This window comes from Bombina bombina, chromosome 4 (genome assembly GCF_027579735.1).
Source record: "Bombina bombina isolate aBomBom1 chromosome 4, aBomBom1.pri, whole genome shotgun sequence".
Taxonomy (NCBI): domain Eukaryota; kingdom Metazoa; phylum Chordata; class Amphibia; order Anura; family Bombinatoridae; genus Bombina; species Bombina bombina.
The window spans coordinates 502,118,563-502,131,371 of record NC_069502.1 but is presented as its reverse complement, the minus strand read 5'-3'; the positions used below and the strand labels follow the sequence as shown (position 1 = coordinate 502,131,371).

The following is a 12,809-nucleotide window of genomic DNA, read 5'->3' as shown; positions in this document are numbered from 1 at the left end:
TCCTCCTAGTGGTCAGGAAGAGTAATTCCAAGGAGTAATGGATTGTAAACTCTCATCGCCTGTATGAAAGAAATACGTTGTTATCTGCAAGATATTGATGTGGAATTTATATACAATGTGTAGATTATGTTGAAATTATTTTTTCATTTGGATTTTAGTAATTGAAGGATTAGTAAAGGCAATATAAAAATATCACTTTTTTTAAATGCAAATGTTTACATATTATTTATGAATGTGAATTTACTTAAAAAAAATTCCGGTCTGATCATGTTTTAAAACGCTATTTTATTTCTATACCTGACGTCACAGCTTCCAGCCCCCTACAACTGGCAGTCATGAAATCTCAGACACACACATACAGTCATATGCAAAAGTTTAGGCACCCCTGACAATTTCCAAGACTTTCATCCTATATTATAAAAGACAAGAGTTTGTCTGAAGCCGTCATGCGCAGTTCAGACAAACTCTTGCAGCTGATCGCACGCGCGAGGACCCGGCAGCACAGCTGATCAGTGAAACAAAGCAGCGCGAGGACCGGCAAGTGAAGGCGAGAGAGAGAGAGTGAGAGAGAGAGAGAGGCTTTAGGACTAGTTTATAAATATTTGGGTGTTTGGATCAGTAATTTCATTTTGATCTATCAAATAACTGAAGGACACAGTAATATTTCAGTAGTGAAATGAGGTTTATTGGATTAACAGAAAATGTGCATCAAAACAAAATTAGTGCATACATTTGGGCACACTTGTCATTTTGATGATTTGAATACCTGTAACTATCTAGCACTGATTAATTGGAACACACAACTGGTTTGGTGAGCCCATTAAGCCTTGAACTTCATAGACAGCACAGGTGCATCCAATCATGAGAAAAGGTATTTAAGGTGGACAATTGCAAGTTGCTGTTCTCTTTGACTCTCCTCTGAAGAGTGGCAACATAGGGGCCTCAAAACAACTCTCAAATGACCTGAAAAGAAAGATTGTTCAACATTATGGTTTAGAGGAAGACTACAAAAAGCTATTGCAGAGATTTAAGCTGACAGTGTCCACTGTGAGTAACATAGTGAGGAAATGGAAGACCACAGGCACACTTCTTGTTAAGGCCAGTGTTACAGGCCAAGTAAAATATCGGAGAGGCAAAGGATAGTGAGAACGATCAAAAACAGCTCACAGACCACCTCCAAAGACCTACAACATCATCTTGCTGTAGATGGTGTCGTTCAACAATTCAGCGCACTTTGCACAAGGAGAAGCTGTATGGGAGGGTGATGCGGAAGAAGCTTTTTCTGCACACACGCCACAAACAGAGTCGCGTGAGGTATGCAAACGCACATTTGGACAAGCCAGCTACATTTTGGAAGAAGGTGCTGTGGACTGATGAAACAAAGATTGAGTTATTTGGTCATAACAAGGGGCGTTATGCATGGCGGCAAAAGAACACAGCGTTCCAAGACAAACACTTGCTACCCACAGTAAAATTTGGTGGATGTTCCATCATGCTGTGGGGCTGTGTGGCCAGTGCCAGTACTGTGAATCTTGTTAAAGTTGAAGGTCGCATGGATTCCACTCAATATCAGCAGATACTTGAGAATAATGTTGAGGAATCAGTCACAAACACTGCTCAAAATCTACTCTGGCATTTATGCAGAGGAACAAGTACAATGTTCTGGAATGCCCATCCCAGGCCCCAGACCTGAATATCATTGAAAACCTGTGGGGTGATTTGAAACGAGTTGTCCATGCTCGGCAACCATCAAACCTAACTGAACTGGAGTTTTTTGCAAGGAGGAATGGTCCAAAATACCTTCATCCAGAATCCAGACACTCATTACAGGCTATAGGAAGCGTGTAGAGGCTGTTATTTCTGCTAAAGGAGGCTCTACTAAATATTGATGCAATATTTCTGTTGGGGTGCCCAAATTTAAGCACCTGTCTAATTTCGTTTTGATGCATATTGCAAATTTTCTGTTAATCCAATAAACCTAATTTCACTACTGAAATATTACTGTGTCCTTCAGTTATTTGATAGATCAAAAGGAAATTGCTGATCCAAACACCCAATTATTTATAAATGAAAATCATGGAAATTGTCAGGGGTGCCTAAACTTTTGCATACGACTGTATATTATCTGGCTTGATTTCCAGATGCCTACGCATTTACAACCGCTGACATCGCAGATGGAATTGCAAAACACAAAGAGCATGCATTAAAATTAGGCACATCAGAGCACATGCTTTTTCTTCCAAGTACTCGGAACTGCAGGGAAGCGAAAACACAAGTTGCCCACCGTGATTGGCTAATGCAAATTAGCCTCACGGTGAGTTTCGAAATCTACATATTTTTTAGCCGCAATAGCAAGTGAACGATTGAAAAAGCGCAGCGCAAGGTATTTGGTGAACTTCTTATAACTAGTATTACTGTTTAAAAATGCATAAAACATTTCTGACCTTACCATCCCTTTAATTCTGATTATTTTAATTTGATTTTGAGATTTACTGTCTTGGAACCTGACCTGGAAAGACCTAACAAACTGACTGACTGGGCAAGAGTAAAAACTAGTCTAGTTTATTTAATTTGCACATGAGAGCAGAATTTTTTTTTTTTTTTTTTTTTTTTAATTTACAATAACGGACAACAATTAAAGTAACGTGAAAGTCAAAATTAAATTGTAACGATACAGATAGAGCATGTAATTGTACACAAATTTCCAATTTATTGTTTTTAAAATGCACTGTGTACTCTTGGCATCCTTTGTTGAAGAGCAGAATTAGATAGTCTCAAAAGAGTGCATTTATCCTGAGCACTAAATAGCAGCAGTGTTCACAACAATGTATAACATTATTAGAGATATTGTTGCAAGCATTGCTGCGATATAATGCACAAGACACATGTACGCTCTTGAGCTTATCTTAGTAGTTTTTTTTCCAAAGGATACAAAGAAAACAAAGTAAATGTAAAAGTAAAGAAGTAGAAAGGAAATATGTTTAAAATTGCATACTACATCTAAATCATGAAAACTTATTTCTGACCTTTATGTCTATAGGTAATATGAAAGTTGAATATTTAGAAGGACTATATCAAGCATTAAAATTTACTTTTGTACATAGTTCAAAGGGACATAAACTACCATGAGATTGTCAAACAGAATTTTTATTTATGGGTAGTAAAAACCTTTGTATTATAATTTAATTATTTATACCCCCTTTTATTGAAATTTTATAAATAAACTCTGAAATTGAATAAAGTGACAGTGGCAGTAACAAGTGCAGATTGGCTTTTCCAAATAAGTCAAATGGTGTGGCAGTGTGAGCACTGAAAAACAACTGCAGAAACCAAGGTGTTAATCTGTTTTGAAAATGTTCACGCTCTGCGGATATGTGAACCTATCTCAATACAACAAAAAAGTCTTATATTTACAAGACGTACAGCATACCGCAAGTGTTAACTATGTTGAGAGAACTTTTAATATTCTGACTGCTGAATTTAAACCCTTTCACTATCACTCATTGGAAGCTTGCAGCCCAGTGATAAAACCCAGTGCAGCATATTGCAAGAACAAACGTGTTTTCTGGACTATTTTGAGGAAAATCCATCATCCTGGGATATTCTGTAAGTGTATTGATTTTATTAGATGCTCAGACTATTTCTTGCCTCCTAAATGTCCCAAAGCATAATAGTTCCTGTGCATACCCAATTAAGCAAGATACCATGGCCTCAGGATGAAAATGCAGCCGATTAATATGGCAGTAGGAAGCGGCCTCAAAATCCTTGGTGCATGCTTCAATTTTTAGCACTCCTAGTATGCAAATTTGTAGACTTTAGGCAAGGCTTGACAAACTACAGAAACCATGGCTGCCTACAACATTTATAATTGTAAATATATCTATATCCATTACATATACATACATTTTATTCTCCTTTGTTTCTAATAAAATATCTAGCAAGCTATGCAATTTTTTGATGCTTCCAAGGTATATAGCAATGTTGTCAACCAGGGTCATAACTATACCTTGCTAGGCCCTAGGACAAAGCTTTGAACCACCTCATAATAGTGGTTTGTCATTTTAATTTTTGTCTACGGGGATTATAAAAATAAAAAATAAAAAGATAGTATAAGGCAATGGCCACTAAATATACACACACTTTATATAATATTGTAAGACAGAAGGTAAATATATATTTTTTTTATACAAAACTGATAAATAAAATATTTAATTTATTCTACCTTTTTAAATTAAAGTATGTTTTAAAGTGATGGTAAATTTCAAGTCTTTAAAACACAGTTTTGAATTCTACCTAACCTCTTTACTAAAACTTTTTTTTTTTTTTTAAGTTCTCACTTATAATAAATTTAGTTTTTCTTTTTACCTTTTTCGGCTGCTTCCTCCGACCCTCTAACATTTCCTGTTAGTCTTCTGTGACATAGAGAAAATCCATGACGAATAAGAGCGCATGAGCAGCTTTGTCACTAGCCATTTTTTTTTTCTTTTCGTGCCGTATGACAAACGTTTTGATAGAAGATTCACAAAAACTTTACTAAAAAAGAAAAAAAAAAGTTTGTTTATCAAAGGGTGGCAGGAGAAAAGATGCTAGCAGTAAGTAACAAGAAATCACTTTTAGGCAGAAAAAAGGGGAGTTTATGAATGAAAGAAACTAAAAAATAACAAGTCTTACAACAGTTCTTTATTATTATGGTAACTTTACAATCACTTTAAATAAGATTAAAAAAAAAAAAAAAAGCCAGATATGGTGCTTTGATGAACACCTACAGGCCCATTTATCAAAGGTCTTGCGGACCTGATCCGACACTGCGGATCAGGTCCGCAAGACCTCGCTAAATGCGGAGAGCAATACGCTCTCCGCATTTAACATTGCACCAGCAGCTCACAAGAGCTGCTGGTGCAACGCCGCCCCCTGCTGACTCGCGGCCAATCGGCCGCCAGCAGGGAGCTGTCAATCAACCCGATCGTATTCGATCGGGTTGATGTCTGGCGATTCCTGTCCGCCTGTTCAGAGCAGGCGGACAGGGTTATGGAGCAGCGGTCTTTTGACCGCTGCTTCATAAGTTGTGTTTCTGGCGAGTCTGAAGACTCGCCAGAAACACGGCCCTTCAAGCTCCATACGGAGCTTGATAAATGGGCCTGCATGTCTCTGTGCTCTTGTTAGCACACGACCACTTCCAGTACAGAACACAGCACCTTTGCAGGGCTGTTTGCAAAAGCTTAATAAAATGCACATATTTTAATATAGTGTGTGTTTTATCATACTGTGCAGTTGATGTAAGAGCAAAGAAGAAATGTTTTATCATAATGATTGCTGTTACTGTTATGTCCCTTTAAAGTAAAGAATATTGCTCACATACATCTGTTCTAAATGGTGCGTATCTAAGCAATACACTCGATAGCACAGAGCTATGCATTTAACCTTCCGCAAATGGCGTTGTCAGCTCTCCAATGGCAATGCACTACTGGTCCTGAGTACAATACTGCTAAGCCATTCAGAGGCAGATGGCAATAATCACTTGCCATGTTTAGCTCTGGAACAGAAGTGAATTGCTAACTTTTACTGTGTGTTTCATTTGCTTGTGAGGGTTAATCACACAATTCTGTGCAAGCCCTAGTACAATAATAACATTCTCTAGCACAGTGTTTCTTAATTCCAGTCCTCAAGATACCCTAACAGGCAAATTGTAAGTATTTCCTTAATTTTTAAATAAAGGCATAGAAGTATTTTTAATCATTTTTAAAAATTTGTATAAAACACTTGCTTTTTAATAAACGTGCATTTAGGTGTTTAGTTTTGCAACAAACTCCAAATACGGCCGCTGTCAGCAGCATTCGGCTTATTTTGGAATCAGATTTCTTATTGTGAAAGTGCAACAAAAAGACTTTGTATGTTGCACTTTCACAAGAAAAAATACAGACCTGAAAAGAGCCAAATGTTTTGTTTTGCCATATTCTGCATTCATTGCTTAACACCCAAATGCACATGTCTACTTTTTAAGCCATTAACGACCGAGAACGTACCAGACACGTCCTACAAAAAACATTAGTTAACGACCAAGGACATGCCTGGCACGTCCTCTGGGGTTTCAAGCGCTGGAAACGATTGTGATCGCTTCCAGACACTTTCATGGTATTGCAGTGATGCCTCGATAGTGAGGCATTGTGCAATACCCTTTGCTAAGCAACTGATGCAGAGAGGGCCACTCTATGGCCCTCTCTGCATCGACCAGCAATGGTGCCGATCTTTATACATACACACACACACACACACACACACACACGTGAAGGGTTATTCAGGGATTCCTGACTATCGATAATTTTGAAAACAAAAATAGTTTGGAAATAGCAAAGTGCTACTTGTACTTATTGCCCTATAACTTGCAAAAAAAGCAAAGAACATGTAAACATTGGGTATTTCTAAACTCAGGACAAAATTTTGAAACTATTTAACATGGGTGTTTTTGGTGGTCAAGATGTTTAACAGATTTTGGGGGTCAAAGTTAGAAAAAGTGTGTTTTTTTTCAATGTTTTCATCATATTTTATAATTTTTTATAGTAAATTATATGATATGAGGAAAATAATGGTTTCTGTGTGGGTAAAGTAAATGAGTAAGAGGGAAATTACAGCTAAACACAAACACCACAGAAATGTAAAACAGCCTTGGACCTTAACGGTAAGAAAATTGAAAAATGGTCTGATCACTAAGGGGTTAATACAGCTTCATTTTAAGATCTACCTTCTCTTATAAGTACGTTTTTGCTTTTTTTCAGTGTATCGGTTGTCACAAATGACTACCCTCTCTGTGGTACACAAATGCACTATTTGATCTTTGTTTACTCTTAAATGACTGCAACTGTAACAGGTACTGGAGAATGGCATTAATATGTGTGTGTGTGTGTGAATAAAAGCATTGTCCAGGGGTGGGGGGGGGGTTTAAAATTGTGTACTCTATCTGAATCATAAACATTTAATTTTGACCTGACTGTCCCTTTAAGAGCATATTTAAAGGTAAAAATAAATATAAAAATGTAAGGTTTCAATACTTTTTCAGGGGGGATTGTTGACTACTGGTAGTAAAGTTTTTGTTGCTGCTATTTTTTATTAAAGTGATGGTAAATCAAAATGTCTCGCATATATTTAAAGGGACACTGAACCCAATTTTTTTCTTTCGTGATTTAGAGCATGCAATTTTAAGCAACTTTCTAATTTACTCCTATTATCATTTTTTCTTCATTCTCTTACTATCTTTATTTAAAAAAGAAGGCATCTAAGCTTTTTTCTTGGTTCAGCACTCTGGACAGCAGTTTTTTATTGGTGGATGAATTTATCCACTAATCAGCAAGGACAATCCAGGTTGTTCACCAAAAATGGGCCAGCATCTAAACTTACATTCTTGCATTTCAAATAAAGATACCAAGAGAATAAAGAAAATTTGATAATTGGAGTAAATTAGAAAGTTGCTTAAAATTTCATGCTGTATCTGAATCACGAAAGAATAAAATTGGGTACAATGTCGCTTTAAATGAAAGCTTACATTTAAGTAAGTCTAGCACCAAGAATAGGGAAAGACAAATTTTAAAGTGAAAAAATATATTTTTAATATAAATTCTGTGCTACATGTACTTACATTAATCTAAGCTATTATTTAAAGAAATGTGAAGTGGTTGGCTTTACCATCACTTTAACATTGACTGACCTTTAAAATGTAATATTCTAATGTTGCTTATCATGTGTGTATAAGAATGAACTTTCCAATCTTTCATTTTGCTTAGGCGTTCTTCCTCAAATCAAATGTTGCATTCAAAACAAGAAAATAGTTAATATTAAAAAATGCAAACATTCAATAGTACAGCATACAGTGATTAGCGGAAACATTTGTTCTACAATTTTATTGTATAAAAAAAATGTTTTTGGCATGTAACTTCTTAAAAGGGACATAAACACAATGTTTTTTCTTTCTTGATTCAGATAGAACATACAATTTTAAGCAACATTCTAATTTACTCCTATCGGGTTTTTTCTTGTTTTCTTGATATCCTTTGTTGAAAATCAGGGATGTAAGCTCTGGAGTGTACACAGGCCTGCAGCGGTTTTGCAACAATGTTATACATTAGCAACTGCAAGAGCACTAAGATGACAGCAATATTTTCCGGCATGTAGTGCTTCAGGCATATGGACGCTACCTACATAGGTATCTTTAACAAATAATAACATGAGAACTAAGCAAATTTGACAATAGAAATAAACTGGAAACTTTTCTTGAATTGTATGCTCTAATTAGAACACATTTTATTTCCACATCAAATGTTTATGTTCTTTTAGGCCCCATGTATTTTGTAACCCTCATTTAGGGGGTGGAGCCTACCCATGTGCATAAACAAAAAAAACACAGGGCATGTCTATGCATCTTTGCCATTAATATGGGCTACAATGTATTGCAGCCAACTCTGACAGTCAAGGGAATAAAAGGCGAACCCAGGATATGTAAGCCACACTGATAAGGAAGCAACCATAGTTGCAAGCAAGGGCTGAGGTCACGCATTTAAACGCAAGAATGTTAGAAGGCACAACATGGTACGACTGCGAACCATCAACAGGCCTACATTGACCAAAAAACACATTGTAATAATTACAGTAAATTGTGAACCAACAAATAAAGCAAAAATATCCAGCTTTGTAAACAAAACACTAAAATATTTGCCTATCAATGTGTATTGACACATAGACCAAAGGGGGAATTTTTAGGAATTGTTAAACCCTCGGAATTTAATTTTTGTAAAAGACGTTCATGCATAGTAGCCTGTACTGACCTATCGTGCATATATAAACATACGCCCATATGGTGCGTGTAAAAAGCGTGACTGCAAAGGCCTCTGCATAAACTGCAAACTTTATATTCTAGTCACGTCATCAAGCGCACTATATCTGCATTCTTCGGAAGCCGCCGTTTTTAATTGGGCTTTTTAAATTTAATTATATACCTCCCCCAACCCAGGTGCGGTCTGGTCACTTACCGAGAAGGGGGCGTTCACGGGTGAAAAGCAGCTCATACCTACGGCCTTCTTACACGCGCATTTACCCAACAGTGAGTCCGTGCACGAGCACGAGCTCCAGCTCTTACGTGACACGCACGGCGACTTCTGAAGATACTCCGGTAATCGCGTGCGCGTTCATTGCTAAATTCTCTATCTCCGTATTATTTTAAATGCACTCATAAAGGCTACATAATGTATTTTCTGACTTACACCGTAGTAAAACATGGTAAACAGATTTTAAAAACGTAATAACATGTGCGTATATATATATATATATATATATATATATATATATATATATATATCTATCATAATGTAGATGAATATTTTTTATTGCATTTTCAAGTTTGTTTTAACCCGATCCCTGCAAGGCAATTTCATATACCCCAGTGACAAAACTAGTTCACGCATCATAATTAAAGGGACATGATTTCCAAATGTTGAAGCTCGTGAAAGTTCTTTGGCATAGCTGTAAGAAGTTGACATATCTCTGTAAGGAAAGTAATTGTAAAAGAGAGAATGCACCTGGTTTTAGTAACCAGTTTTAAAATCCATCGTTGGTAGATGGTCAATGAATCGATAATATCATACAAAAGTGTTTTTCATTAGATGCCTACAAATTTATAAACCACCACTTAAATGATATGACAACCACATTTTTTTCTTCTTTCTAATTTACTTCTATTATCACATTTTCTTTGTTCCCTATGTATCTTTTGTTGAAAAGCAGGGATATATGCTCAAGAGTTTGCACGTCTGGAGCACTACAGTATATGGCAGCAGTTTTGCTAGAATTGTATCCATTATTAACAGTTTAACATACATTTTCACACACACACAAATACCGGTGTGTGTGTATATATATATATATATATATATATATATATATATATATATATATTCCCACAAAAAGTGAGTACACCCCTCACATTTTTGTAAATATTTTATTAGATCTTTTCATGTGACAACACTAAAAAATGACACTTTGCTACAATGTAAAGTAGTGAGTGTACAGCCTGTATAACTGTAAATTTGCTGTCCCCTCAAAATAACTCAACACACAGCCATTAACCCCTTAACGACGAAGGACGTACAGGGTACGTCCTACAAAAACTGTCTCTTAATGACCAAGGACGTACCCTGTACGTCCTCAGGTGTTTCAAGCGGTGGAAGCGATCCTGATGCATGGTGCCGATCATTGGTGGGTGGGAGCCATTGCAGGGAGACAGGTGGGTGGCCCATCACTGGAGTATATTAGGTCCAGTGGGAAGAGGGGGGCGGGAATACGCACAGGAGCGGATGGGACCGCTACACTATGAAACTTAAAGTGTAAAGGGAAGGAGGGAGAGGGAGGGGATACATGTTGTCCAAGGGGGTGGGGGATAGGTTATTGAGGGGGACAGCTACACTAAAAAAAAAAAAAAAAAGGTGTTTTAATAAAAAAAGCCAATTTTATGGCAAACTGGGTACTGGCAGACAGCTGCCAGTACCCAACATGGCCGCAAATAGGTAGAGGGGGGAGGGTTAGAGAGCTGTTTGGGGGGGATCAGGGAGGTTGGGGGCTAAGGGGGGATCCTACACTGCAGAATATATATTTAAAATAAAAACTTTTATTTTAGTACTGGCAGAGTTTCTGCCAGTACTTAAGATTGAGGGACAATTGTGGGGTGGGGAGGGAAGAGAGATGTTTGAGAGGGGTCAGGGAGGGATCATGGGTGGGATGTGTCAGGTGGGAGGCTGATCTCTTCACTAAACCTAAAATTAACCCTACAAGCTACCTAATTAATCTCTTTACTGCTGGACATAATACAAGTGTGGTGCACAGCGGCCTCCTAATTACCAAAAAGCAATGCCAAAGCCATATATGTCTGCTATTTCTGAAGAAAGGGGATCCCAGAGAATTATTTACAACCGTGTGTGCCATAATTGCACAAGCTGTTTTTTGTAAATAATTTAAGTGAGAAACCTAAAGTTTGTGAAAAAGTGAACTTTTTTTTTTTTATTTGATCACATTTGGCGTTGAAATAGCGGCATGAAATATACCAAAATGGGCCTAGATCAATACTTTGGGTTGTCTACTAAAAAGAATATATATATATATATATATATATACACATACATACATACATGTGAAGGGTTATTCAGGGATTCCTGACAGATATCAGTGTTACAATGTAACTAATGCTAATTTTGAAAAAAAAATAGATTGGAATGCCCTATAACTTGTAAAAAAGCAAAGAACATGTAAACATTGGGTATGTCTAAACTCAGGATAAAATTTAGAAACTATTTAACATTGTTGTTTTTTGGTGATTGTAGATGTGTAACAGGTTTTGGGGGTCAAAGTTAGAAAAAAATGTGTTTTTTCAATTGTTTCATTATTTTTTTTATAGTAAATTATAAAATATTAAAATAATTGTATCTTTAGAAAGTCAATTTAATGGCGAGAAAAACGGTATATAATAAGTGTTAGTACAGTAAATGAGTAAGAGTAAAATTACAGCTAAACATACACCGCAGAAATTTAAAAATAGCCCTGGTCTCTAACGGTAAGAAAATTGAAAATGGTCTGGTTACTAAAGGGTTAATGTCTAAACCGTTGGCAACAAAAGTGAGTACACCCCTAAGTGGAAATGTCCAAATTGGGCCCAATTAGCCATTTTCCCTCCCGGTGTCATGTGCGTTATTGTTACAAGTTGTCAGGTGTGAATGGGGATCAGGTTTGTTAAATTTGGTGTTATCGCTCTCACACTCTCTCATACTGGTCACTGGAAGTTCAACATGACACCTCATGGCAAAGAACTCTCTGAGGATCTTAAAGGGACAGTTAACACCAGAATTTTTATTGTTTAAAAAGAAAGATAATCCCTTTATTACCCATTCCCCAGTTTTGCATAACCAACACAGTTATAATAATACATGTTTTACCTCTGTAATTATCTTGTATCTAAGCTTATGCTGACTGCCCCCTTATTTCAGTTCTTTTGACAGACATGCGGTTTAGCCAATCAGTGCTCAGTCCTAGGTCACTTTACGTGCATGAGCTCAATGTTATCTATATGAAACATGTGAACTAATGCCCTCTAGTGGTCAAAATGTATTCAGATTAGAGGCAGTCTTGAAGGTCTAAGAAATTAGCATATGAACCTCCTAGTTTTAGCTTTCAACTAAGAATACCAAGAGAACAAAGCAAAATTGGTGATAAAAGTAAATTGAGAAGTTGTTTAAAATTGCATTTCCTATTTAAAGCATGAAAGTTTTTTTTGGACTTGACTGTCCCTTTAAAAAAAGAATTGTTGCTCTACATAAAGATGGCCTAGGCTATAAGAAGATTGCCAAGACCCTGAAACTGAGCTGCAGCACGGTGGGCAAGACCATACAGCAGTTTCATTCAGAACAGGCCTTGCCATAGTCGACCAAAGAAGTTGAGTACACATGCTCAGCATCATATTACGAGGTTGTCTTTGGGTAATAGACGTATGAGTGCTGCCAGCATTGCTGCAGAGGTTGAAGGGGTGGGGGGGGTCAGCCTGTCACTGCTCAGACAATACGCCACACACTGTATCAAATTGGTCTGCATGGCTGTCGTCCCAGAAGGAAGCCTCTTCTAAAGATGATGTACAAGAAAGCCTGCAAACAGTTTGCTGAAGACAAGCAGACTAAAGACATGGATTACAGGAACCATGTCCTTTGGTCCGATGAGACCAAGATAAACTAATTTAGTTCAGATTGTGTCAAGTGTGTGGCGGCAACCAGATGAGGAGTACAAAG

The 12,809-nt window shown here is 37.0% G+C and overlaps 1 protein-coding gene across 4 annotated transcripts in view; it reads right to left on the bottom strand.

Annotated features, from left to right (window-relative positions):
* PHF3 (PHD finger protein 3) overlaps window positions 1–9,109 on the bottom strand; it is a 588,626-nt gene extending 579,517 nt beyond the window's left edge. For all 4 annotated transcript variants that reach the window (XM_053710410.1, XM_053710412.1, XM_053710411.1 and 1 more), the window contains exons 1-2: window positions 9,018–9,109; window positions 4,366–4,533 (exon numbers count right to left, since the gene is read on the bottom strand). The gene's annotated coding sequence lies outside the window, so the exon portion shown is untranslated. The remainder of the gene's footprint in view (window positions 1–4,365; window positions 4,534–9,017) is intronic.
* Window positions 9,110–12,809: the final 3,700 nt, after the last annotated feature.